Source organism: Lycorma delicatula, chromosome 10 (genome assembly GCF_047948215.1).
Source record: "Lycorma delicatula isolate Av1 chromosome 10, ASM4794821v1, whole genome shotgun sequence".
Taxonomy (NCBI): domain Eukaryota; kingdom Metazoa; phylum Arthropoda; class Insecta; order Hemiptera; family Fulgoridae; genus Lycorma; species Lycorma delicatula.
This window is the reverse complement of record NC_134464.1, coordinates 105,386,398-105,413,111: the sequence shown is the minus strand read 5'-3', so window position 1 is coordinate 105,413,111 and position 26,714 is coordinate 105,386,398. Positions and strand designations below refer to the sequence as shown.

Below are 26,714 nucleotides of genomic sequence, written 5' to 3'. Positions count from 1 at the left end.
ATTTTATATACTTTAAAACCATATAAGATTTATTTGTTACTCAAAGGGGTTGATGAGTAATGAAGCCATAAATACCGCTAAAATCACAGTTTCTTCTTACCATGAACAATGGATCCAAAACATTCACAGCATGTATTTTTTCAGATAATATTGTAGGCCTACTGTACAAAATAATCCGATATGTCTATAATGAGATAGCTTATATTCTATATAGTTTGTATCACTCATACACACAAACTCATATTTAAACGTGGAAGTGAATAAACATTTATGGACATGAATGTTTGCATAATCCTGAATGTAAACATTGTAGAAGGCCGAGTTACTGTTTTGATTTCAGTGTGATATGTTATAGAGTTGAAGGACGTAATATGTGAGGGCGGTGATAGTAATCTATGGTACTGAAGAGTGAATGTGTGTTGTCAGTGGTTTATTTTTCTTTGATGATTTCTGTGATGTAGGTGAGGGGTATTCCATTACATAACATATTTTTCAACATATTTCAATTTGAAAAAGATTAAGGTTGAGGACGTTCATGCTCACAATTACCAATAAAAAAATTGAGACTTTTTAAATTCAAAATTTTGAACTTGTGTGACAAATACCAAAACATGGTACCCACACACAACCCTACATCAGATGAATATATATTTAGCCTCTTTCCTCTTTTTTCATGTACTTGAGATGTGTACAAACATGGCATTTTCTAATCACATTTTTTCCTATTTGGGGTCACTGGCACAAGAAAAGGAAAATGTCTCTCAGTTAGTCTGGGTGGTGGCTTTTTAGATGATGATCATCCTCCATGCTGAAAAATCCTTGCTGTACGGTGCCATTCAAGAAGTTGTCAAAAGACTTCAAGTTGAAAGTCAGCTAAGGTGACGTTTTACCTGTATTTACCATGTACAAAGCATGGGAATTCAGCAACAATGAAATGAAAAATTTTTTTTTACCATTTACTGTTTTGCAAATACATTCCACTGAACTAAGCATCATATTAATTTGATCTACTGCCCCCATCTTCCCATTAAAATCAACTATGCATGTTGGTTTTTTTTTGTATTCTTTTGTTTTGTGATATTTTTTATGGGTTGCTTTATTTTCATCTTTGTGAAGCGTAGACAGCATTGTTACTTGCTTTTTGTCTAACCATTTCACAATCACATAACAAACAGACCTTGAAATTCTCTCCTCTTCCATTTTTTGGATCTGGCAGAGATGGCGTCAATAATCTGGTTTTACAGTACCACATGAGTTTGTCTGCAAAGCATCGTGGTGTAATGACAACTTCGAACTGGTATACTAATTGTCAGTGTACAGTGTGTGACCTATGTTGAATAAGGATTCAAAACTACAGTGATTATATTCCCACTAATACCTAGTTCAGGCACACTGTTGATTTCAGTATTTTTACCAGTATATATAATGAAATCAAGTAAATACCCTGTCTCACAGTCACACAAAACAAAAATTTTTATGCCAAAATGAGAGCATTTTGTTTTTATATAAAGTTTAAAAGCAAGAGCACTTTGAAAGCACTAGTGACTCATGTAAAACTAAATCTTGGAATGGATAGAAAACAGCAGAAAAGTTACGTTAATTAAATTTTTTTAAATTTTAACATTTTCAAAATTTTAAAACAACAGGCTGTTCTTTATTATTAGAAAAATGTAGCATGCTTAGTAAATTTATATACCTAGCTCTAGCTATGACTTCTGAAAAAATGGGAGTTTGTAACAATCTATCAATTAACCAGTATTATTTTATGAAATTTTTTTATTCCTGACCATAAGCATTGAATCAGCTATAAATGTATATACTGTATTTAAATTTGTATTTGTCCACCTTCTAAAAGTAGAATTAGGGGCACGTTTTATGGCTTTTATTACACGATTATGACACCTATTAGTTTCAGTTGATATTATTTCAACAATTTTGTCAGTCAATAAAATTTTAAAATAAGTTACATATTCTGTATCATTTTTTATATCAATTTTGATGCAAGAATCTGAATTGTCAATTGAATAAATAATAGATTCAAAAGTTACCTCAGACCACGGTAAAGTAGGTTTGACTGGGTATTTCTCGTGTCGTCTTACGTTTTTTTTCCAACGGGTTTTTCTTTTTGTGAAAGTTACACTATAATACCATCAGTCGATTCAACTTCCGTTTTTTTTTTTGTAAACACTTGTCTTTGGGAGACTGAAGTCACTGCATTACAAACAACTAGTCGTTTTCTTCTATAGGCTTGTCGGCGGCTGAAGAAGTATGCGTATTTTCAATACTTAGATCACTAACACTATCGCTATACTCACTACTCGAGTGTAAATCTAATAATGTTTCACGAACTTCATGTCATTCTTTAAATTATCACAATAACGTTTAGAAATAAATGAAAACCAAACTGTAACGGCCATTGTTTACACACTGCAACACACGAGTACATGTTCCCGCCGTTCCGTATAAGTTGAGGTTAGCATAACATGATATTCTTCGCCGTTTGTTTCAGCTTAGATAAAATTATCCATGATGAAAGTAACAAGGTGTAGCATTGCGCACAGTATTCGGCGCGCATGCGTATACGCTCGTCCCAAAATCTCATTTTCTACCGGGTTATTTGAACATATAAGTAAGGGATTTTGGGACAAAAGTTTTTAGTTGTACAAAAATTTTACAAAATTTTAAATACATGATAATGATTAAACGAGCTAACAATCGGATATTTATGAATGATTATTCACTTTCAATATGAATTAGTATTATTTGGTACTGATAAAGTTGTAATATTTATTAAAAATAATATTTTTTTTTTTTAATAATCCTTAATAAAAATAAATATTTTATACAAGTCTATTGATTCTTAAGAGTATTGAAATTGATTGTTAATTAAGATAAAATTCAAAATAATGAATAAAAACCTAAACAAACAGGGGACATCTTATGAAGTGCAACTGACACAAAGTCTTCGTGTAGCGTGTGTGGCTCTATGGTAAAGACTCCTTTTGCTATTCGTGGGGTTCGGTATCGAATCGCCGATAATTTCTTTTTTATGCTCATAAAATATTTTTTTTACTAATATTATTTTCCATTTATTATGTGAAACTATTTAATGCTGTTAAAATGGAAAATCTACTAAATGGGAGATAACTTATTTCAACATTTTATAACTAAAGATCTGATATTATTTATTTTGGTCAATCTTCGGAATTGATGATTTTTTAGTTTAATTAAAAATATTATCACAAAACAATTTTTGAAAGTAATTCCTTTTAATAATCTAATTTTAAACTCTTTTAAACCGCGTGCAAAAAAGAGAACAATTGTTCTGCATTCAGGTTTGATATCTTAATCCGTTTTGTTTTACAACTCTGACTCATTTTTTTACCTGGATAAAGCAGAAAAGAATTTTCTCTCTGAAGACACAATTCTGTTTTAGCTTTTACAGGGATAGTTTGTCTCTGAATTTTCTCGATTTTATAACTACTCGCTTTTAAACAGTGTTTATTTTTTATACAAATTTATTCTGATATAAATGTAAATATGCCGTCGTGTTATTTCCCCAATTGTTTGAGCAGAACTGATTCGCCAGCGAAAAAGAACGTGAAATATTTTCCGTTCCCGGAGAATGAAGCATTACAAAGTGTGTGGGTACAAAAATGCGGAATATCACGTGATAATATAAAAATTGAACATGGTAAGTTCAAAAGTGTGTTTTTTATCTGAATTTAAGTTTTGATGAAATAAATATGATTAAATTTCGAATTCAAATGCCTGTATGGGAAAAATGAAAAGAATATATTACTGGCTAATCGATCAATGGAATGAAATTTTCTCTGAACTTATTGACTTCATCTTCAATTATTTATAATTATTAGAGTAAAAATCCACATTTTGACGCCAATTTTCATATACGTCAATAAATTTTATTCTTTTATGTTTCAAAAGTTTGTTTATTTTTTATAATTCTGCCTTTAAACAAATTGATGTCTTGCTTTGTGCGCCAACCGCGTAAACGAATTTAAACATCATGGCGGGAAAAGGATTTTGGGACGAGCCACTGCGCAACGCTGGGTGTGCGACACCTTGTTACTTTCATGAAATTATCGACAATAAAAATAGTAACTTATAAAGCCAATTGAGTGCAGAATTGATAGACCAATAATTATACAGATCACGTGTTCTCCTTTTTACTTGTACGAAGTAAAGTGTTTTGTGGATCGCGAAAAATTTCGGTTTTCAGATTTGAACGAAAATATCCAGTTTGACCATCCCTGAATCCATTTTGATTAGTTGCGGCGTGACGTCTGTACGTAAGTAGGTATGAGCATATGTATTTCGCATAACTCAAAAACGATTAGCCGTAGGATGCTGAAATTTTGGATTTGGGACTGTTGTAACATCTACTTATCTAGTTGTAACATCCTTTTTCGATTGCAATCGACAACCAAGAGTCCAAAAAAATCCCAAAATCCAAAAAAATGGATCTTGGAGTTTTTCTTAATTGCAGTAGTAAGCCCTGTATTGAGAGGTTTTCAACGATATATCATTAAGTGGTACTGATTTTCATTGGTTCCAGAGTTATAGCCAAATAAAAATTTAATAAATCAAATATCTGGATCTTACAAGGGAAAGGCCACATCGGTTCGAATCAGACTTCTTCTAATTTTTTTTTTTTAACTTTTTTTAAATTTAAATATATTGATTTATTAATAATTATTAACCTGTGACTGTAAACGATAAATAATAACTCAATAATAACAATAAAAATAAATAAAATGTGAAATAATATCAGAAGTTATTAATTAAATATAATTTGCTGTACTTCACAATTTAAAAAAATGTTTATGTGTAATTTAATAGACCGACAAGGAAGTCATGTGGTGTAAACATTACATTTTTTTCTGTTTATTCACCGGAACCATCGTAAGATATTACTTCAGAGGATGAATGAGGATGATATGTATGAATGCAAATGAAGTGTATCCTGTACAGCCTCAGATCGACCATTCCTGAGATGTGTGATTAATTGAAACCCAACCACCACAGACACCGGTATCCACAATCTAGTATTTAAATCCGTATAAAAGTAATTTATCACTAAATACTGATCAGGTTAACATGACGATAGTACTAGTCGGGAAAGTTAAAGAACGAGTCAGTATACGCGACAGTAGGCATACGAGTGCATGAAGCTGCCGTCGCGTACATGCAACTTTAGTACTTAAGTTAAACTCAACCTTAGCCTTGAGTGGGATAAAATTTTCAGTATTTTTTCCGAGTTTCCCGTACAAAATTACAATTTTACAAAATAAAAATTGAATTTTTTTTTGAGGATTTTGAGGTCACAGTGGATCGCTTTAGTCAACTCTGGTTCGTATTTTCTTTTCATTCAATACTTCTTCATTCTGTCAGATCTTGCTTTTTTTAGTTGTTCTGAACAAACCCTCGTTGTTGTTTTCTTTTCTTTAATTTTAAATCTGGAGTTCGCTTCGTTTAGTATTTTTATATTGTCAGTTTTGTTTCATAAATCTTCTACTATGATTTCTAGTTCTTGCATATCTTGTTTAATTTCGGTTATTCAGGTCGGTGTTTTGGACAATTTCCACTATTTCTCGACCAGTTACTTGACGAGCCTGTTTGGTTCTGTTCTAATTATGTGTCCAAAGAAGGAGATTCTTTTCTTTCTAAAGTGTTTTAGAGCTGGTTCTACGTCTTATGTACCTCTTGGTTTGGTATGAGACTCCATTCTTCCCCATCAGTAAGTCTCCTTTTATTTATGCATGTTCTTAGAATTCTTCTTTCTATTCTTTGCATCTCTACTGAGTAGGAAATTTTGGATTTTAGCTTGAAGAGTGTTTCGCATCCATATGATATTATAGGTCTGATTACAGTTTTGTAACGTCTGAGTTTAGCATTTATTGAGATGTTTCTTTTATTTTGTGCATAACTGAGCTTTTGTGACCTTTCTTTCCTGTTTATTTTTTCTTTGAGATCATATGTAATATTTTCTCCTAAATATTTAAACCGTTCAACTATCTCGACTTTATGGACAGTTATGATTACGTTGTTCAACACCAGGGGAGCCATGGCAATTATTGTAGTCTTTTAATATGATATTCTTAGGTCTATTTCTCCAGCTGGATTCTAGTTTCTGCGATGTTATTGACGAGAATCGCTGGGTCATCTGGAAATCCTAGACGGTTTACTTTGATATGGTTTACATGTTTCCTTGCTTCAATTGTTACGTGTGGTGGGTTTTTTGTACCATTCACTCCTTACGTATTGTAGGGCGCAGTTGAAGAGCAGTGGGGATGTTTTATTACAAACAGTAAAATAGTAACATTTGGTGGGGAATATCAGAAAAGATTGAAACATTTTTTTCACAATCCAACCCTTTTCATTTAAATCGATTTGACTGTCCCCCTCTAGGGACAATCATGCCCTTTAGAGGTTGGATCATGGTAGTCTATTGAGAAACCAATTGAAATAGAAATATCGAAAAATAGGTCATTTCAAAGAAGGAGCATTTGCTAAATTTGATTATTATATTTGCTAAATTTATTATTTTATTACACTACATACGAGAACATACATACATATGTTTTGATGAACGTTAATTATAAAAAAGAATAAATAATATAAAATTAAATGTACCTTTTGTAATTAGTCAGTTACAATCATTTCAGAAAAACGAGATTGTTGGGCGATAAACATTAATTATGTTAAACACGATTTACTTGTTTGTACTTTTATTTTGCGCAAACATATTACATTAAAATTCATTTTATCTTTATATATATGTTAAAATCTTTTTGTAATTAAGCTGCTAATGTAGAAATTAATCTGCAATATTTACAATTCGCTAATACTTAATTAAGTTATGAATAAGTTTTTTTTTGTTTTTTTTTTTATAAAACAAAATCAGATCTTTATTTAGTAATGTGCATAAAAATTAAAAGATGAATAATATAAATTAATTCCCCTTATTTTTACGCTTTCTGAATTAATTTCTAATATTTATTTGTATGTACTGTTAATATAAGAATTAACTATATTGAAGTAAGTAGATGCTGTAATAAGTGGGTACTGCCGTCACGCTATCAATTAGCCGTGCAGTTTATGAATATTTGCAGTGGCGGCTCGCGTATGGGCACCGTGGAACTGCCCACTAAGTTCTTTAATTCTTTCTTTATACTTGTACAATATATAATCCTTAAGCTTAACGTCAGTAGCCATTCCCAAGTTTGTGAAAAAGATACAAAAATCTTTTATGGAATTGTGTGCTTCACAGTTCCAACGGAATGGTGTTTGGCTGTTGTGCGCATGCGCACATACAAAGCTGCTCGCCAGGTTGCGAGGGAGAGAGATCATTGTCGCTTCGACAAAGCCGACCCTGGCGTGCTGGTGGAAGGTAGTTTTTTTCTTATTCTGCGTGTGTATGGAACGTTCCTTGTTCCTTCCCTTTTCTAATTTAGTCGGTGGAAGGAATATTAAAGTAATTTAATTGTTTTTTTCAATAGTGATCAGAGATGGCGGAAAGCAAGGGCTCTTTGAATTGTCAAATCTGTCCAAAAACACGCTGGAAGGGCGAAAGAGAAGGTAATTAGTAAAAACTAATTATGCATTTGTTTTTAAGCGGATATTTTATTAAGTTATCTAATAAAACTAAAAAATATTGTCTGTATTCACATTTTATTATTTATTCGATTACACTGAATACGATTTTTATGCGCAATGTGCTTAAAAACGTGTACCATATTCTTGAATGATAAAGTGTAGAATTAGATTATTATCCTGCTTCCGGCTATTCTATTTGATTCATTTTTTATGTTCTTATATTTTACTTAATATTTTGATAAATACATTTACAAAATTTAATTGTTTCTGCCGACTATTATTTATTATTTAATATAATAATAATAATACGCTATCCGGCAGGCGTCACCCCGGTGGCGTTTGCTGATGATTTGGCAGTTGTGATTGTGCGCAAAACGGAAGAAGAACTGATGGCGGCCGGTGAACAAGTTTGAGAGTGGGACACACGATAGTCCAGCCGCGAAGTATTTAGACGTGCGGCTGGACAAGAACCGATCCTTTACTATACATGTTGAGGAGGCGGCGTGCAAGGGCGAAAATGTGGTGAAGGCGCGATAAGAAATAAGGGCGGTCCTCAGACGGGTAAGAGGAAACTTTTGGCCAGTGTGTACTCTTCGGTGGTGTTATATGGAGTTCCTGTAAGGCTGGGAGCGTTTTCGAGGGCCAGGAACGTGAGGCGTTTGGTTATGCAACAACGTAGGCTAAACATACGTGTCATCGCAGGGTATCGAACGATCAGCGCCGAGGCGGCTTCGGTTATAGCTGGAGTACCGCCCATAGATTTAGAAGCGCAAATGAGAGCTTCAATAGTGAATGGAGGGGACAGAAAGGAGGCAATTGACGGTCTCTACATGGCTTGGCGTGACAGATGGCGAGATTCGGAGAAAGGAATGGACTCATAAGAGACGTCAGGAACTGGGTGGAGCGAAAGCATGGTAACACAGGCTATGAATTCACCCAGTTCCTGTCTGGACATGGATGTTTTCGGGACTACCTGTACAGGATGGGCAGATGCCATACAGTCGCTGTCACGATTGCGGCGGACTGGATACAGCAGAGCATGTAGTGTTTTTTTGCCCTAGATGGCGTAATTTACGCGTAGTACTCAAGGATCATGGTGTGAAGTAGGCCAATAATATAATCTATATTATACTCAGCAATAGCAACAAATGGGAATGTATTTCGAAGTGATAAGAGAGAAGGCCAATGAAGAGAGGCGACGACAGGCTGAGTAGATGCAAATCTATGAAGACGGAGGCTCCTCGGAGTCGTCGCTCGTCAATCGCCCCCTGGGGATTCCGGTCACACGGATTCGGATAGTAGAATGCCTGGGTGATGATGCAGGGGCTGTACATACTATATGGCTTAGATCCGGCCCCTGCATGGTAGGAGGGGAGGTTTTTTAGCGGGTCAGAGCCCCGCACTGCCGTCAGTGCGGGCCTGACGGCGGCTGGCAGAGCTTTTTCCTTCCCTACGGAAAGAAAAAAAAAATTATAATAATAAAAAAGTGTAATTAATGTAGTGATGAACAGTGAACAACAGAGTTATTGCAAAACGTTAATGCAAAAATTGCTAATTTTAGCAATTTTAGTGAGAATATTTGATTTAGTTATTAACCGAGTCACGATAATAAGAAAAAAAAAACAAGAGGAACGCCTTATAGGTTTAAGCCTTTTTACAATAACTTTGTTGTTTGTCGTCAAATTTTTAAGACTAAAATGTCGTTTTGTTTACAAAAAAATTCTTCATATATAATACAACACAATTTGCTAAATCTAATAATTCCTAAGATATTTAAAATTGAAAAATGAAACGACCGCCATTTTGAAATTTGTCAACGAAGACTACCGTTATTTTTTTTCTATTAAAAAAAAATTAGTTTAAAACGAAGTATAAAATTTTATTGCGTTATCTCTAACCGTTCTTGAAAAACAATTTTTTTTTCTTAAAAACACAAAATGGCAGACAGATAGGAAATATGCGTTTTCGGAACTATGTTTACTGGACATTATTTCTTCAGTATGTTAAGTAGAATTACTTCTTAGTGATTGGCCTCGCCTTTAAATGACACGCTGTGTATTTATATAACCAATGATAATCCCCGTAACATAAGGATTCCAACATGAGGTCATACATCTAAATCGGTTCACCCGTTGAGCTGCTACGTTGGAATAAACATACATACACTCTAAATATATTACACTCCTTTTTGGGCAGTCGTGTGAAAAAAAAAATAACCCATTTAAGGATGTTAAATTAAATTAAAAAATGAAAAAGTAGATACTACCAGAATAATAAATTTATATCGGCTAATATTATAAAAAAATAAAATATTAAAGAATAAAAGGACTGAAATTATACATAAAGAGAAATAAATAAATAAAAAGAAAAACAAGTAAAAAAACCACTTATTCCTTTTAGCATATAAAGTACTACTTTAGTTTAATAACAAAATAACTAATACTTGTAAAACAGTTAAGTGGATAAGATACAAATGGAACGGAAGAAAACAGGAGGCTTGAAGTAGAAGGTGAACGGAGGTTTTTCAAGAGTTGAAAAATTAGGAGATTAAATGTAGCTAAGAAAATGGTGAGGGTGTGAAAGGGAATACGTTCTTTTCAACATTTCGTTTCAGCTCTGAGAAGTAATAATTCTAATACATTACTACAGACTGGTCAGAAAGGAAGATCTTTATGTATTTTTTCTTTGCTCTTTTTGTTCTTTTAGCGTTAAAAAAAAATTGCTAATGTATAAAAGAAAAAGACTTGAAAATATAAAGCATCATTTAGCTCATTTTTTATTTTTACAAGATTTTTATCAAAACACTTTCTTTTATACCAGGGCTCTTAATCTATCCTTTTTTCATTGCATAGATTTTTAAAAATTTCTTTCAGATTATTAAAAAGAAATAAATATAGACAAATAAAATATATTTTAAAAATATAGATATTAAAGTGTTACTATTCTTTGATATTTTAAAAATTATTTGTATTTACTTATTAAATCTGACACCCGACTTGAGTCAGTTGTTATGACTGGATAAATATTTTATTTTAGATTGTTTGAAAAATATTAATTTAAAAATAAAAATCATCCTTACCTTGATGATAAAGGTTAAAATTCCTTCTGTTCTTACGCCTTGTTTGTACAATTTAATAAAACGTGAGTCTGTATATTAAAAATTAAAAAAAAATAAATAAAAAAACTATAAAAATAAAATTAAAAAACTATTATTAAAAATAATAGTAATATAATTTCACTGCGCTTTTCTGAATGCATTAGCGTGTTATAAACTAATAAAAAACATTATTTTTATGATTAATTCTTTATATAAGCTCAGAGCTGGTGGGTGGGATCATGGAATGAATATTTAAGGAGTGGTTTTGCCAAAAACCAATACACCATTATAATTTATATTTTTTCTAATTTCTTGCAGGTATAACATTCATAAATATTAAAACCACAAATACTTCTGATTAAAAATAAGTAAAAAATAGAATCAATAACCTTAATACCCAAAGCAATTACGCTAAAATTCAAAATTTGTAATACATATTTGCGCTACAAAGACAAATAAACACGCACACGTACGCGCGCGCGCACCTATACATAAATATATTAGTTACGTGAAAAACCGGTCGATCTTATTTATATAGACCCGGCAACGCTATTGCTAGGATTTGAAAATATATATTATATATATATATATATATATATATATATATATATAGATTAAATGAACACAATTGAAAGTTTGATAAATCATTAACAAAATGAACATTACGGAATTTCACAGAATTTAACTTTCCCTTTACCCTTTCCCCTTTCGCCCTTCCCCCATTTCCTTTCCCCATTTTCGTTTATACGATAGTCCTTTACCCCCATTATCTCTTCCTCCAGTTATATTCCCTTATTCCCCTTTCCCCCTTCATATTTCCCCCTTTCCTTTTTCTTTTTTCTACTTTACCTTTTCCTTTTCCTCGTTTCCCCCTTTTTATTTTACAATTTTCCCTTCTCTTTTATCGTTTTCGGTTTTTTCCCTTTTCCAATTTTTCCGTTTCTCCCGTTTCCCTGCGCGTAAATGGTTCAGTAGTTTTTTAAATCTACAACGGACACACTTATCGGAAACATTGAAATGGAATCGTAAAATATTTAGTATAGCGTGTGTTGCTTTTACGTCCAACAGATAGCGCTGTTTTTCAAAAAAGCATGTTTTTATCTGTCACAGATGTGACATCTTAGATATATAAATAGTATGTATATAAAAACACGTGCGTATTCGAATGCTACGTTGTGTCAAAATTTCAAAGCAATCGGTGAAGATCGGTGAAGAACTTTCGGAGATTTAAGATTTTGAACAAAAAGAACATATATATATATATATATATATATATATATATACACACACACACACACACACAGAAGATACCATGAAGAGATGGAGAAATTTTCAGGACATTTTCTACTAGTGAAAATAATAAATAAAGTTCATAAACAAAATCAAACAGTGGCTTTATAAATATAGTTAATAAATTATAGTATTATATGATTATAGTTAATTAAATCTGGAAAAAAGTGTATCCTAGAAAATAACAAAAAAAAAAAAAACAAATTGTTATGCGCAGAATTGAACCACTAAACAATTACACCTGGAATATGTAAAATAGACTGTTTCGATTGCCCGATAATTTTACTGGTCAACCGGGACATAGTTACAACAGAGATAAAATGAATATTAAAATCCTTTATTGAAACAAAGCTAATATTTACTAATTACCCCATAGAGAAAATCCTGAATTCACCATTATTTGCAACAATTTCGTTATTCACATATAACAAAGAACATCTCATTAAATTCGGATTTTACGGAATTTTGTAAACGTAAGAAACATATATAACAATGACACAGAAAATTCAAATCCAACGTAGTATTCGACATCATTTTAAATACGGGTCTACTTATAAAAAAAAAAAGACAATAAAATTGTAATACTTTCCTGAAATTGGTTCTTTATTTTTTTGCAATGGAAAAATAATAATATAAAAAAAATTACCTATGATTTTTTTTTTTGGGTTGGGGGTAACTTACGATGAAGTTTTATTGTAAAATTATCATTATATATTTTAATAAACCAAAAAAGGTTGATTTAAAAAAAAATTGTTTGTACACCCCACCTCCAAAATCACCATCCAACAAAATTTTTAATTTTTCTCCATTTTCTGTGTTAAATGAAAGAAACTGAAAAATGAATTTACCAATAAATTTGAACAATAAAAAAATTAACCTTTTTTTTTTCTATAGGGTCACATTTACCACTCTACTGCTACGTCTAGGAAATATAAAAAAAAACGTTAAAAATATGCAATAAATATAAACATAGCTTTTTGATTTTTAGGGAAGGGGAGAAGAATTTTGGAGTAAATTAAAAAAAAAAGCGGTAAGATAAAAATGCACGCGATGTGTTTAATATAAAGTGAAATTATATTCGCAATATTCTGAGAAAATTGACCGCAAACTTTTATCAAAAAATTGTCCTATGTACACGAATCTGTACATATTTATCCATTCGAAAGTTAATAAGCTCCACACATGCTAACACACACGTACATAAGTACGAAAATTATCCCTACTTTTTTTTTGGGGGTCCCTGAGTATGAAATGTCAAGAAATGAAAAAAAATTCATATCCCATTTTTTTTATTGATTACCACACTTACCTTCCTGCGGCATATCTCTAGAGTTATGATGCTAGGAAATCAAAAAAAGTGTTTAAATGAGACTACTTAGAAAACAGTAGTAATCGTCAACCGATGATAAACACAAAAACAAACGAAAACGTTTTTTATAAACCTTTCATTTAAAAATTTGGTTAAATCTTTTGTTATAAAGTTTAAAATTTAAAACTTAATACGTAATATAATACAGTGAAACCTCTACAAAACGGAACCTTCAGAAAACGGAAACCTCCTCAAAACTTACGATTTCTCAAGTCCCGATATATTTTTATAGAAATTAATCTCTTCAAGACGGAAAACTCCGCAATACGGAAACGGAAAGGAAACATAGATTTTACTTTTAAAGATAGTACACTCCCACGATTTGCAAATTATAAATCCAATAGAAATGATTATTATAATAATACAGTACTGTAACTGTTAATTATCTAACAATCAACTTTCAGGTGAGGCTAAAAATGTAGACATAACAAATAGTTATAGACTTGAAAAATAAAATTAAAGAAATAACTGCAGGTTAAAAAGGTTGTTTTCTCAAAAATGAGAAGTGTATTGGAAGCAAAGAATCCAAAGAAAGACTGTTCTGGTGTGTGGTTTTGCGGATGGCACGTTGCTTAACCCGTTGGTGATAGGTAAATCTTGGAAGCCTCGATGTTTCAAAAATGTTGTTCACTTACCACTGGAATGGTACGCAAATAAAAAGTCTTAGATGACGTCTAACGTAATGGAAAAAAACTATTTAAATGAAAAAATGGTTAGTGAAAATATAAATATTCTACTGTTTTTATACAATGCATCGTGTCACCCTCGTGGAAATTATTCTAACATAAAACTTGTGTTCTTTCCTCCAAACACAGCTAGTGTAATAACCGATGGATAAGGGGGTTATTAAATCATAAAAATTAATTATCGGAAACACATTCTGCAGTCGCTAGTCGCCAATATGGATTCATGTTCATCTGCTCAAGAACTGACGTATAAAATTACTGCTCTGGATGCACTGAGGTGGCTCTCTTCATCATACAAACAAATTACAAATTACAAATAACTGTGTTAAAAATGCGTTTAAAGAAGCTAGTTTCTGCACGGAAACCGATAATGATTATGTTCCCGATACATGTACTTTGCGCAGTACATCAATATTGCGTGAAGTTGAATTTCTGTTGCATAGAAAGTGGTCAAACATCGTTTCATGCTGAAGACTACGTGGGTATTGATAGTTATTTGGTAACCGAAGAAGGATTTCACACTGTAGATGAAATTATTTTCTCTGAAACTAGGAACATGTTTCGGAGAAGCATTGGGTATGATTTCGCGATTCATACAAACAGCGATGATTTGCGACAAAATATGTTAACCGATAGAATATATTATTGAAAACGTAAGTTCAAAGAGTAAATTATTGAACAGAAACTGTACTTGACTATTTTAGAAAATATTTTTATTTTAGAATTAGGGTTAGATCATGTTGTGTTTTAGGCTAAGTGAACTTTTTTTATTTATTTATGTTACTGAAGGGTATACTTGAAGTGAAGTATATAAATTATTGAAAACGAAAGTTCAAAGTGTACATTTTTTTTTTCTTTATAAACCTCCTGGTCCACCGTTAGGCATACTTCAGAGGATGCGATGAATGATTTGTAGCGTGTATGAAAATGCCATGCCTGACCGGGATTCAAACCCGGGACCTTCAGATGAAAAGCCGCGGCAAATATATGTCTTATAATTAAATGTAACTTAAAAAATTATTAACCTGTAAAAATATAAAACACCCTCTTTTAGTGTAACTGTACTTTTTTTGAAAATTAGTGGGTAATGTTCTCTACATGCAATATAATTAACGGATTATTCTAAACGTTTATCCTTGTGTAACTTCATTTTACATTTGTATAATTCATAGCACAGGACCTTACAATAAATTAGCTCGATTTTTAAAAACACTGCAAGACGGAAACCTCTTTAAAACGGAATTCTTACTCGGTCCCAACAGATTTCGTTTTGAGGAGGTTTTACTGTACTTCCAACATATTTTTTTTTGTCTTTAGTCATTTGACTGGTTTGATGCAGCACTCCAAGATTCCCTATCTAGTGCTAGTCGTTTCATTTCGGTATACCCCCTACATCCTATATTCCTAACAATTTTTTACACATATTCCAAACGTTGCCTGCCTGCACAATTTTTTCCTTCTACCTGTCCCTCCAATATTAAAGCGACTATTCCAGAATGCCTTATGTGGCCTATAAGTCTGTCTCTTCTTTTAATTACATTTTTCCAAATCCTTCTTTCTTCATCAATTTGCCGGAACACCTCTTCATTTGTCACTTTATCCATCCATCTGATTTTGAACATTCTTCTATGGCTCCACAATTCAAAATCTTCTAATCTTTTTTTCTCAGGGACTCCGATCGCCCAAGTTTCACTTCCATATAAAGCTACGCTCCAAACATATAATTTCAAAAAAATTTTTCGTGACGTTTAAATTAATTTTCGATGTAAACAAATTATATTTTTGACTGAAGGCTAGTTTCGCCTGTGCTATTCGGCATTTTATATCGCTCCTGCTTCGTTCATCTTTAGTAATTCTACTCCCCAAATAACAAAATTCTTCTACCTCCATAATCTTTTCTTTTCCTATTTTCACATTCAGTGGTCCATGTTTGTTTTTCTACTACATTTTATTACTTTAGTTTTGTTTTTGTTTATTTTCATGCGGTAGGTTCTTACGTAGGACTTCATCCATGCTCTTCATTGTTCATTCTATATCCTTTTGACTCTCGACTAGAATTACTATATCATCAGCAAATCTTGAAAAACATATATGTTTAAACATATATGTAAAAAAATAAATAAAATATAGGTCAATCTGCATTATGAAGAGTGAATCATGTAACGGGTTTCAAATTACTTTTAATTCTTAAAAAAAAAAAGATGATAACAACGATAATATATATAAAATAAAGTAACTGTGAAAAAAAACGAAGAAAGAGAGAGTTAAGTAATTTTGAAACAAACGATGTTAGATAAAAATCTTATAGGCTATCTTTACGTTATGCTTTTCAAACATCAACTTCATCATCTCCTTTATTTACATTAGCTTATGTGCAGGTACAGGCTATATATGTAGAAAAGACCACATTTAAATATTAAAATAATTCTTATTAATGTACTACATAGAAATAAACAGAGCATACAGAAAATTAAAAGAAGAATGAAAGTTAAATAAAGATATAACCCATATATGCATTTTCCCTCTCTACATTCTTCTCCTACGAAAAATTTACTCGTCTGTTATTACGATTATTATTATTATTACTATTATTGTTATTGCTAAGTATACTTTGAGACGAAGAATTTTAGCTCAGTACTTAGTTTGCTGTTATTAAAGTGACACTACTAGGGAGAAAAGAATAGTTATAACTTTCATACGAGTAAAATATTTCTTAAAACATATTCAGTTTTTACATCAGAGATATAATATAAACATTAATATTATGATTTCATTTTAGTGACTTTATTATTTTATAAAATAAAAAAAGTGAAACTGTGTATTGGAAGAATTATGTTTATTCATCTTCTAATGTCAGTAATATATTATTTTATTTATTTTAATAAATTTAAATAATTTTATTATTAATATAAATCATATAATTTATAATTATTCTGGAATTATTCATAAATTAATATTATTTTAAGCAATCAAATTTTTACAAAAATCTTTTGTAAAAAAACAAAGGTTTGTTTTCGAAGATGTGAGTGTTTACCCCTTACCTTACTTAAGCGTTTAATCTTAAGTTGGTTCGTAAACAAAAATTGTAATTTACAAGAATAAAATAAAACAAAGTTTCTTTTATTAATTTCAAGTATAAATTTTAGTTGAAGGATGAATAGTTAAATTATAATTTTTTTTACTATTTCGTTACTGTAACAGTGTAATAATGATGTTTATATAGAGGGAAAAATTATATAAAATAAAATTTTACAATTTTTAAATCTGATAAAAAAAACACTACTTTCAAGAAAAAGGTAAAAGTTCGCCGCTTAGCGGTCGAAACCGGAAACTTCTAGATACGGTTTTACAAATTCGCGTTTGCTTTTCAAATGAGTACATTCTAAGCACGTTAGACTGCGGATGACAAACATTACTCCTTAATACAGGATAATAAATACAGGATAATTAGAAAAATCCCGTTCGGGACGCTAGAAGGCGGAGGTAGATTTCACTGGTGCTAAGTACGAGATAAAAAAGATTTCCATCTTATAGTTAATAAAACTTAAAATTTACTCAATACGATAATGGTTGTATGTGAAAAAAAGTTTCACATGTTTAACATATAACAATCCCAATCTTCTTACAATTTCAGCAATATTTTAGTCATCTCTTGCCGTAAGGGATGCCATATCAAAAATGTTTCAGACAACGTAATGTTTAAAGGACTAACAACCACTTTAAACCGAATCGATACTGAGCCTATTAAGGAAGGTAGGATAGGATTTTTTTTGTCTTCGAAACCCTATTTTTCTACCCCCTGGGCCAATGGTTGGTGATGTGAAAAACCTTTACTAGATAGGTTTTAGGCCCTTATATAAAGAATAGTAGGAAACTTTAAATGAGTTCGATAGTTATAGTGATATTTTATGTTTTCGAATAAGCCCCACACCCATTTCCACCTCCATGGTCAGATTTTGCCCATTAACGAGCTCGAACTACATATTTTATGTATCAATTTGAAAGTGATGGTACAAAATTACGGCAGTTAATCGTGTCCATAGAAAGGGAAATTTATATATATATATATATATATATATATATATATATATATATTTATAAACTTTTGAATTGACGGTGGTTTTGGTGTCTGGGGAAAGTGAAACGCGAAGATATGTCGAAATTTTCCGGAAGTTGAATCATTTTATCCATTACGCAATCCACTTCATTACGGAGTGGAATACTAGTTCGTGGATACCGGTGTTTGTTGGGTGGGTTTCAATTAACCACACATTTCAGGAATGGCCGATGTTAGACTGTACAAGACACTACATTTCACTTACACTCATACATTTTAACCTCTGAAGATTCCCGGAGCTTAAACAGGAAGAAAAATAAATTAATCACATTTTACTTAATAAAAAAAATTTATAGAATCATCACTCTCCATAAAAAAGGTGACAACCAGTTGAAGCACTCACCTGTCACGCGGTTTTTTTGCTGATGCACGGCTTACACACAAACACACACACACACACAAACACACACACACACACACACACACACACACACACACACACACACACACAAACACACACACACAAACAAACACACACACACACAAACACACACACACACACAAACACACACACACACACAAACACACACACACACACACAACTTAAAATATATATCATTCTATTTACATATAATATTGTTTATTTAATTCAATGATTCTAAATAAAGCGCGCACGCATACCGTATTTTATTCGTGCGGGTGTGGAGGTACTAGCGGCCACTTAAGTACGTTTATTACACTAAATATTATTCATATATTTAACAGGTTCACTGTCGCGAAAAAGATCGTAACTTGCCAAAACAAAAATGAGAAAAAAATTTATCCCTCAGTAGTATCAGTCTATATGTTGCTGAGAGATGAAATTATCTTTCACTAGTCAAGAAAATTTAACAATCACGCGAAGTGCGTGAGATATTTCAATACCTCTTTTCCAGTGTTATTTGATTTGCCGTGCAACTAAGCAAAATACATTGAATTCGAAAATATTCTTGGCATTCTTGTAGCAATAATTTTGATAAAGTTACAGGCCATCAGATCTTTATAATAGTTGGATACCCGTTACTGAGTATTTGTTACTCGTTAACAAGATATTCAGTACTGTATGGTAGTTTACTCGTTTCATACGTACAAGTACTACGTTATACAAAGAACGGTTGGTATAACTTACATTATAGAGAATTTAAAAAAAAAGGACTTAATTTTTACTTTTCTAACAAAAATTAAATTACAATGAAACAAATAATCGACTCATTCACTTCACCGATTTTTTAATGTCTTTTTATTTACAACTATTATTTAGTTTACATTCTGAAGAAAAATATGAAAAAAAGGATATTGACTTACTTTTTGTGATAAATTGATAATTTTTGAATCTTGAATCGAGTAAAATTTTCATAAAAGATTGTTTATAACTACAAATATTACACGAAAAATTGTGAATACACACTGAACAAATTACAACTGAACTGATACATCACGATCACAATACAAAAATATAATTTCAATTAATACAACTTTTTTACAAATTTTTCATTTTACTGATTTTTTTTTTAATTAGGTTTTTTTATATTATGATATTTTATCCTAATAAAATAATCTTCCGTTGACGTTTAAAAGTTTTTCAATAATTTTCGGTTTTAATGGTGCATGTCTTTCAGACAATATTTATCCTGGTTTGTAGAAAATTCTTTCTATTGGCACTGATGTAGCCATAACAAATATATTTTTGCTAAATTAGCGAGTTACGGGTAAAAAATCGCCCGTTTACGTCACCAACGAACTGGATCATCTATCCTATTGAGTAGCCTTTCTTGAATATATTGCTCATCGATGTGATACTGGCAGCAACTGTGGACACAGGAATTTTTCGTTGTCCTCATGTCGAAGTCCATCCAAATGGAATCTTCATCCATCGCATCTGAATGATTTAGCTATTGTCTCTGGTCTTCCAGCATCATATTTCTTTTCTAAATCAGCTTTAATAGAGTCTTTAGCATATTCATATGAAAGATGTTGTGCCGCCAACGATTTTTAAATCTGTTATTGAGTTCAGAAATTAATTTTTCAAGTAAAATAACATAATAAAATGCAGACTAACTACTATTTATTATTTAACGCTAATGTTATAATGTACGGTATGAGTCAGTCAGTGGGTGGGCTTAAACCCATACTGCTGATACGAATCATGTTATGATCATACTCTTATTTGTTCAGTTATTTTGACAGAGTAATGATGCTCTATGAACTGTTTGTAATGAGTAACGACTCGCTTACTATCACAGGTAATCGTAGGTTTATTTAAACTTGCTATAACTGGACATTTTCCCGCAACTTAAGCAAATCGAACAAAAAGATAACGTTGCTGTAATTTTTCAACAAGATGATGCGTTCCCAACAGTTTGATCGGTAGGGTTGGTCCTGTCCTTTGGATTTCCGAGAATCCTAGAATTAATAATCAAACGTTTTTCTACGGGGATACGTTGACAACGTTATCTTCAGTGAAAAAATCAGGGATGTACAACGTTTAAGACCACGGATTACCGCTGCTATTACCTTAGTTACGCCTGACATTATCCAGCGGACCTGGACAGAAGTCAATTATCGGTTGGATGTTTGCAGAGCGACCGACATAGCGCATATTGAAACATTCTAAGGTATGTAAAAAATTTTTTGGGTTGGTAAATTAAAACAAAAAAAAAAAATACTTGTCTGATTATCTCTAATAATTTCTGAGATATGAATTTTTTTAAATAGCTGCAACCTTTTTCGATAACTGTATTACTGGTATTTGTTTACACTCCCTACTGTTGCTCTATCTTTATGTATTTTATCTCTTTTGGTTCTTGTATTTATTTATCTTTCTGTTATAATGCACCTTTAGCTCTAGTATTCTTTTTTTTAACATCAGAGAAGGGGTAATGTGAACCACAACAGCTGTTGTGATTTTTTAAATAAATTTTGTTATTTTCTTTTATTATGATTTCTTGTCATCAAATAATTACTTTCATTATCAGAGTGACATAATGTAACTATGTATCTTTCCTACTCGGGAGATATCTCCACAAGGAAGTTAGTGTTTATCATGGTACCCTGAATTTTGGATGAAGCAATTCAACGGATGTACAACCATATTGGTAGCTGAGATTTCTCAGTCATTATTTCTGGGTCTTTTCTGAGAGATTTTTTCTTATATTTTACTCATTGAATACGTTTGAAATAATTTTTATTTTTATAAATACTATTTGTTTCTGATTCTTCTCGTCGGACATAATCAACCCGTAATATTCATACATATAATAAATCCACATTTTATACATCCAACTTTCATCTGTAGTTTGTGTTTAATATACCTGTCTGTTTACATTGCAAAAAGATCTAGAAAACACAGTGTACATGGAATCCCAGATATAAGTCTAAGGTTTTATTAGCGAGGTGTTTGTTCATCTTCAGGAAGGCTGCTCTTACTATCGTTCATTAGTTTGTCCACCGTTTATGTCGAGTCGTATTCCTGAATACCGATAGCTATTTCTTCTACCGCTTATTTATTTAGTAACAACCGGATAACTGCTCTCTTACCGTTACTAAATAAAAAAATGAATTTTGTAGCGCGTGAAAAATGCCATGCTTGACCAAGTTTCGAACCTGGGACCTCCAGATGAAGGAACGAGACGCTACCATTCCGTCACAGAGCGCGGATAATTATTATGTTAATGTAACACACATCATTACACTGTACAGTGTAACAATTCACCAATCAACAACTAACAAATAAAAAAAATACTTTCAAATAAACCACAATATTATTAAAAAAAAAAACCCCGTGTATGATGATTAACTCGTACATGATGATTTAAAATAATTTTGGGGTGCTGAATTCAAAAAAATCACACCTCACATCTCACATTTTAGATGCATACGATTTATTTACTAATAATAAATGAATTATTTAAGAAAAAAATATTATTTATATGTATCGATTTAAAATTTGATTAAAGCAAATTAAATTTGATTTAATATAGTACTAGTCGTTTCATTTCGGCATACATTCTACATTCCTAACAATTTATTTTACATATTCCAAACGTTTTGCCTGCCTGCACAATGTTTTCCTTCTACCTGTCCTTCCAATATTAAAGCGAATATTCCAGGATGCCTTAATATGTGGCCTATAAGTCTGTCTCTTCTTTTTACTATATTTTTCTAAATGCTTCTTTCTTCATCGATTTGCCGCAATACCTCTTCATTTGTCACTTTATCTACCCGGCTGATTTTTAACATTCTCCTCTAGCACCACATTTCAAAAGCTACTAATCTTTTCTTTCAGGTACTCAGATCGTTCAAGTTTCACTTCCATATAAAGCTACGCTCCAAACATACTTTCAAAAATCTTTTCCTGACGTTTAAAATTAATTAATTTTAGTTTAATTAGTAATTAATTTTAAAATAACAGTTTCTAAAAATCTTAATCATTGGAAATATGTTTAAAAAAACAGTTTTTTTAAATTTTAAATCACTGGAATTGTCTTGCCTTTAATTTTTAAAATATGTTGACAAACATTTTCGCTTGTACGATGTTCTAAACAAAAACCAACATTAATCACTCATAATTCCAGGATCCCATCTTCCGTTGTGCCGATGCTACACGGTCAGAATATCCTGCAGGAAACGATCTCCTTGCTCATCGCTGCAAGAACGCAAATTTTCGGGAAAAAAGTCTAGGTGGGAATGTATGAAATTAATTCTTAATGACAACCTACATCCTAAACGTTTTTTGTTTTCTAACAGCTTAACAGTTTTAATCTCTTTTTGTCGCCTAAAAACCTTCAATAACTTCTTCCATGCAGCTAGTTCACATTCGCTAAGTTTATCGTTCAAAGTCGAGTACTTAAGTAGAGTTTCTTGATTTGCAGACCGATAAATATACTTTCCTTGAGCTTACATCACTCAATTCAGGAAAAGTATCTTTAAATGATTAAATCCTTGTCCATCTTTGCCTTTATAAAATTTTTCATGAGTCCGAGCGAGTTTTATGTGAACTAGTGACAGTATGATTTTACCACTCTTAATGGTAAATGCTTTACTTTTTTTCACCGACCACAAAGTTCTGTCACAATCGCCAGTTCTTTACTTGGTAATGACGTTTTGTATCACGACTATTCTAAAGACAAAGAAAACAATATTTCGTAAACCAAGAAGTAACGAAACTAATTTCAGATCGCTGCAAACTTGCCCGTATGCTCTTCGTATTTTATCGCTTCTAATATTGATGCCATAGTTTCATAAGTTTCTTTCATGACGACTGCACGACCTAATGGAACGAATGGCTGTTTGTTACCGCTACGGTATTACATGAAATTCTTTATGAAATGGAGTTTCATTTTGTATGATAAAAAAAATGGTTTATAAAAATGTTTTCATATAATTGCATTTAATTTATAAAATAAATATATTACTTGCTGAAACCGAGAAATTTTTTTTGGGAAAACTTCAGCTTATTTTTATAAAATAGTAGTTATATCACAGATTTGCTTCCTGAATAATGTTTGGAAATATGGTTATATAAGATTTTTTCAATACTAAAATGTAGTTCAGCCTCAGTAATACACATCATTGTTAGTGGCAATTGTCATAAAACTTTGTTAGAAAACCCATCCATTATGGAATTCGAGTATCCTGAATTTTAAATGTAATTTGTGTTCTGTTTCTTGAACTAATATATTATTTCTTTTAAATTTATATCATTTAATTCACGATTTTTATCTGCATGTGTAAAATTTACATGTCAGTTTATTATTTCCAATTTTCAATTTCAATTCTGAAATTTAGTGTAGGTCCTTTTAGAATATTATGATTCCACTGAATGTTCAATTTTGTAAAAGAATGAAAGTGAAAAGTGACAGTTTAAGAACAAAATCGAGCAGAAGCTATTGACTTTGTATGGACATTTAATGAGGATGAGTAAGAACTATTTGCTTTAGAAATTTTTTGAATGAGAAACTGCAGAAAGAAGATGGATGGAGATATCATTCAAGAATTGTAGTGGAAGATAAGAATGTTACATACTTGTACATCAAGGGAGAGGAAAAAACTTGTAAATTTTAGTGTGAAAAATTACATGTAACATTGTAAACACATACTATAAGTATTTAATTTATATGAGAAAATTCTCATAATCTTTTTCCTATTGTGGCAGATATTCAATTTTTAGGATAGATTATTCCCTTCAGTCAAGTTAAAAAATAGATCTGTAAATTTCTTGATAATATTGATATTGCCGCTAGATATACCATATTTTCTTATATTGTAATGTATTAAATTAAGCCCTACTGAATTAAAAAGAATAAAACAAATAATTTGTCTTACCTAAGTAGTGATAATGTACTATCGGTAGAAACAACCACATCTTCAGCTCATTCACTGGTTTTCACATATTTTCAAATTTACCGGCAGAAGATAAACAGTTGAAAGAAATGTTAAAAATTCTAAGTCTGTCTGTGGGCTAAAGATAACAATTTTCTCTATTAGGGAATTTATTGATAACTGATTCAGGAACAACAATTCCACCGCATTTATCATTATCAAAAGAAACAAAAACTATTCAAAATAAATTAATAACTGTTAAGAGAAATTAAAAATCAATATGGCCTTTATTAACTTATATCTTATTGAAAACTGAGAAAATATCTGGACAGATAAATAGAATAATTTTATCATATCAGTAATATGATAAATATTTCAGCAGAATAATTGTTTTCATTTAAAATTAATTACTCATTTGTATTTATGAACATAAAAACTACATACCTGTATAAAGAGAATAACATTTTTAGATAATTTTAAATATCTTAGAAATAGAATCTGTAAACTAAGACAAGAAAGCGCTTACATTTATTTTCTTTTCTAATTCTCATCTGTCATAAAAGTAATCTTCATAATTTCTCACAACTTCTAATTTCAGCTTTTTAGTCGGCTGCATTTAATCTTCATAATATCTCACATCTTCTAACTTCATCTTTTTAGTCAGATGGGTTTAATTGAAAATAGTTTCTTCATCTGTGTTTCACCTGAAAATGTAAAAAACCTATTCTGAAAAAAACGCGCTATTTTGTGAATAGTAAGCGAAAATTTTCCTACCCTACTTTAACCTACGCCTTTCTCCAAGACTCAAGAGTCTCCAAGACTCAAAACGTCTCCCCGAACAAAGCCGGGAGATTAGTACACTTCAACAACGAGGGAGGATGATTATACCCTAACCGTTTTGAATTTACACCAGATTTAATTTTCACCTAACCTGTTATCCCCAATCACCCAATCCTTTCGGATATACCAAGTTGCTTGTACTAATCCCGTGAGGTTATATACCGCATAACACACTAATAGGAACAGTTCAACTGTCATTTTCCCAGACGGAATCTGGAAGGTGTATATTCCATTCCTAAGGACTCGGTCCGGTCATAGGAACCGTAAAACAGGCTGTTTTTCCAGATCAGACAGGATGTACAGCCTGTATTATTATTCCTATGGGCGTGTGCGGCTAAGCAAGGTAGCATAGGTAGCAATTACATTTCCATAAACCTTACTGGTTACGGATATGAAATCGCTACCTATAATTTTGACCTACACAATCACATCTACTAGTCCTATACCCTATTACCCTACTAATCTAATCATAGGCTTAGTAGGGTAACTAACCTTATACCCTCTACTAATCAAAATCTTATGTATTCTAGATGTATGTTATGTATTATGTGTTATGGTATGTGGTGTGTTATGTTTCTTGTATTTGTATTCTATGTTTTGTATTCACTCATTCCATTTTTCTTCTTTTTTTCTGTTTTCCGATTCTGTTTTACATCTGCAACATAAAATTAATATCTAAATGTAAGTTTCATATATATTACTACTTACAAAGATACAATTTAGTAAAAAAAAAGTTGTGTGTATAAGCTATTGTTTATCCTGTGTATAAAACAGAATTACATGCAAATGTAATAACATAATATTATATGTAACAGTTTACATAATATAGTGTTATTCTAACGACACTGTAAATTTATGTTAACAAAATTAATGCTTTTGTTTGAAATACAAATATGCAATAATAAATCTTAATTATAATTTATAGTTTTGCAAGTTTTTATTAGCCAAGTTAGTGAAATATATTCATTACTGATTTTTTTTTGCAAACACACAATATTCAGATTGGAAATAATAGATCTGAGGCAAATTCCACAAACTATTTCTAATTATCAATCAGTGTTATTTTAGACGATTTTTAATTCTTCATTGAATATTTGAACCTCCAAATTTTCTAAAGTTGAGTGATTTTATTATTAAGGACCTTATATTAAAGCACGGATAATTTTTAACTTTTTTAATTAAAAAGTGATTTTTTTTCTGAACTTTGTTCATTGTTCTTTAATGTATCTATCAGTTTTTAAAGTAGGACAATGTGTGAAGATCCGTAAATCACAGTTCTAAAATCTAAAGAGTGTCATCATTGGTTTCCCTATTTTTACTGCATAAAACAAAAAAGTACTGGATAAAAATTGTATCGCTATAACTTCAGCTGAAACTCCAGTGAATAACAATATGCTG

General features: G+C 31.3%; 1 long non-coding RNA gene across 1 annotated transcript in view; it reads right to left on the bottom strand.

Moving 5' to 3' along the window:
* The window catches only part of LOC142331592 (uncharacterized), a 339,524-nt gene extending 313,559 nt beyond the window's left edge, over positions 1–25,965 (bottom strand). Inside the window, exon 1 of the long non-coding RNA XR_012758054.1 lies at positions 25,003–25,965. This is a non-coding gene — a long non-coding RNA (uncharacterized LOC142331592). The remainder of the gene's footprint in view (positions 1–25,002) is intronic.
* Positions 25,966–26,714: the final 749 nt, after the last annotated feature.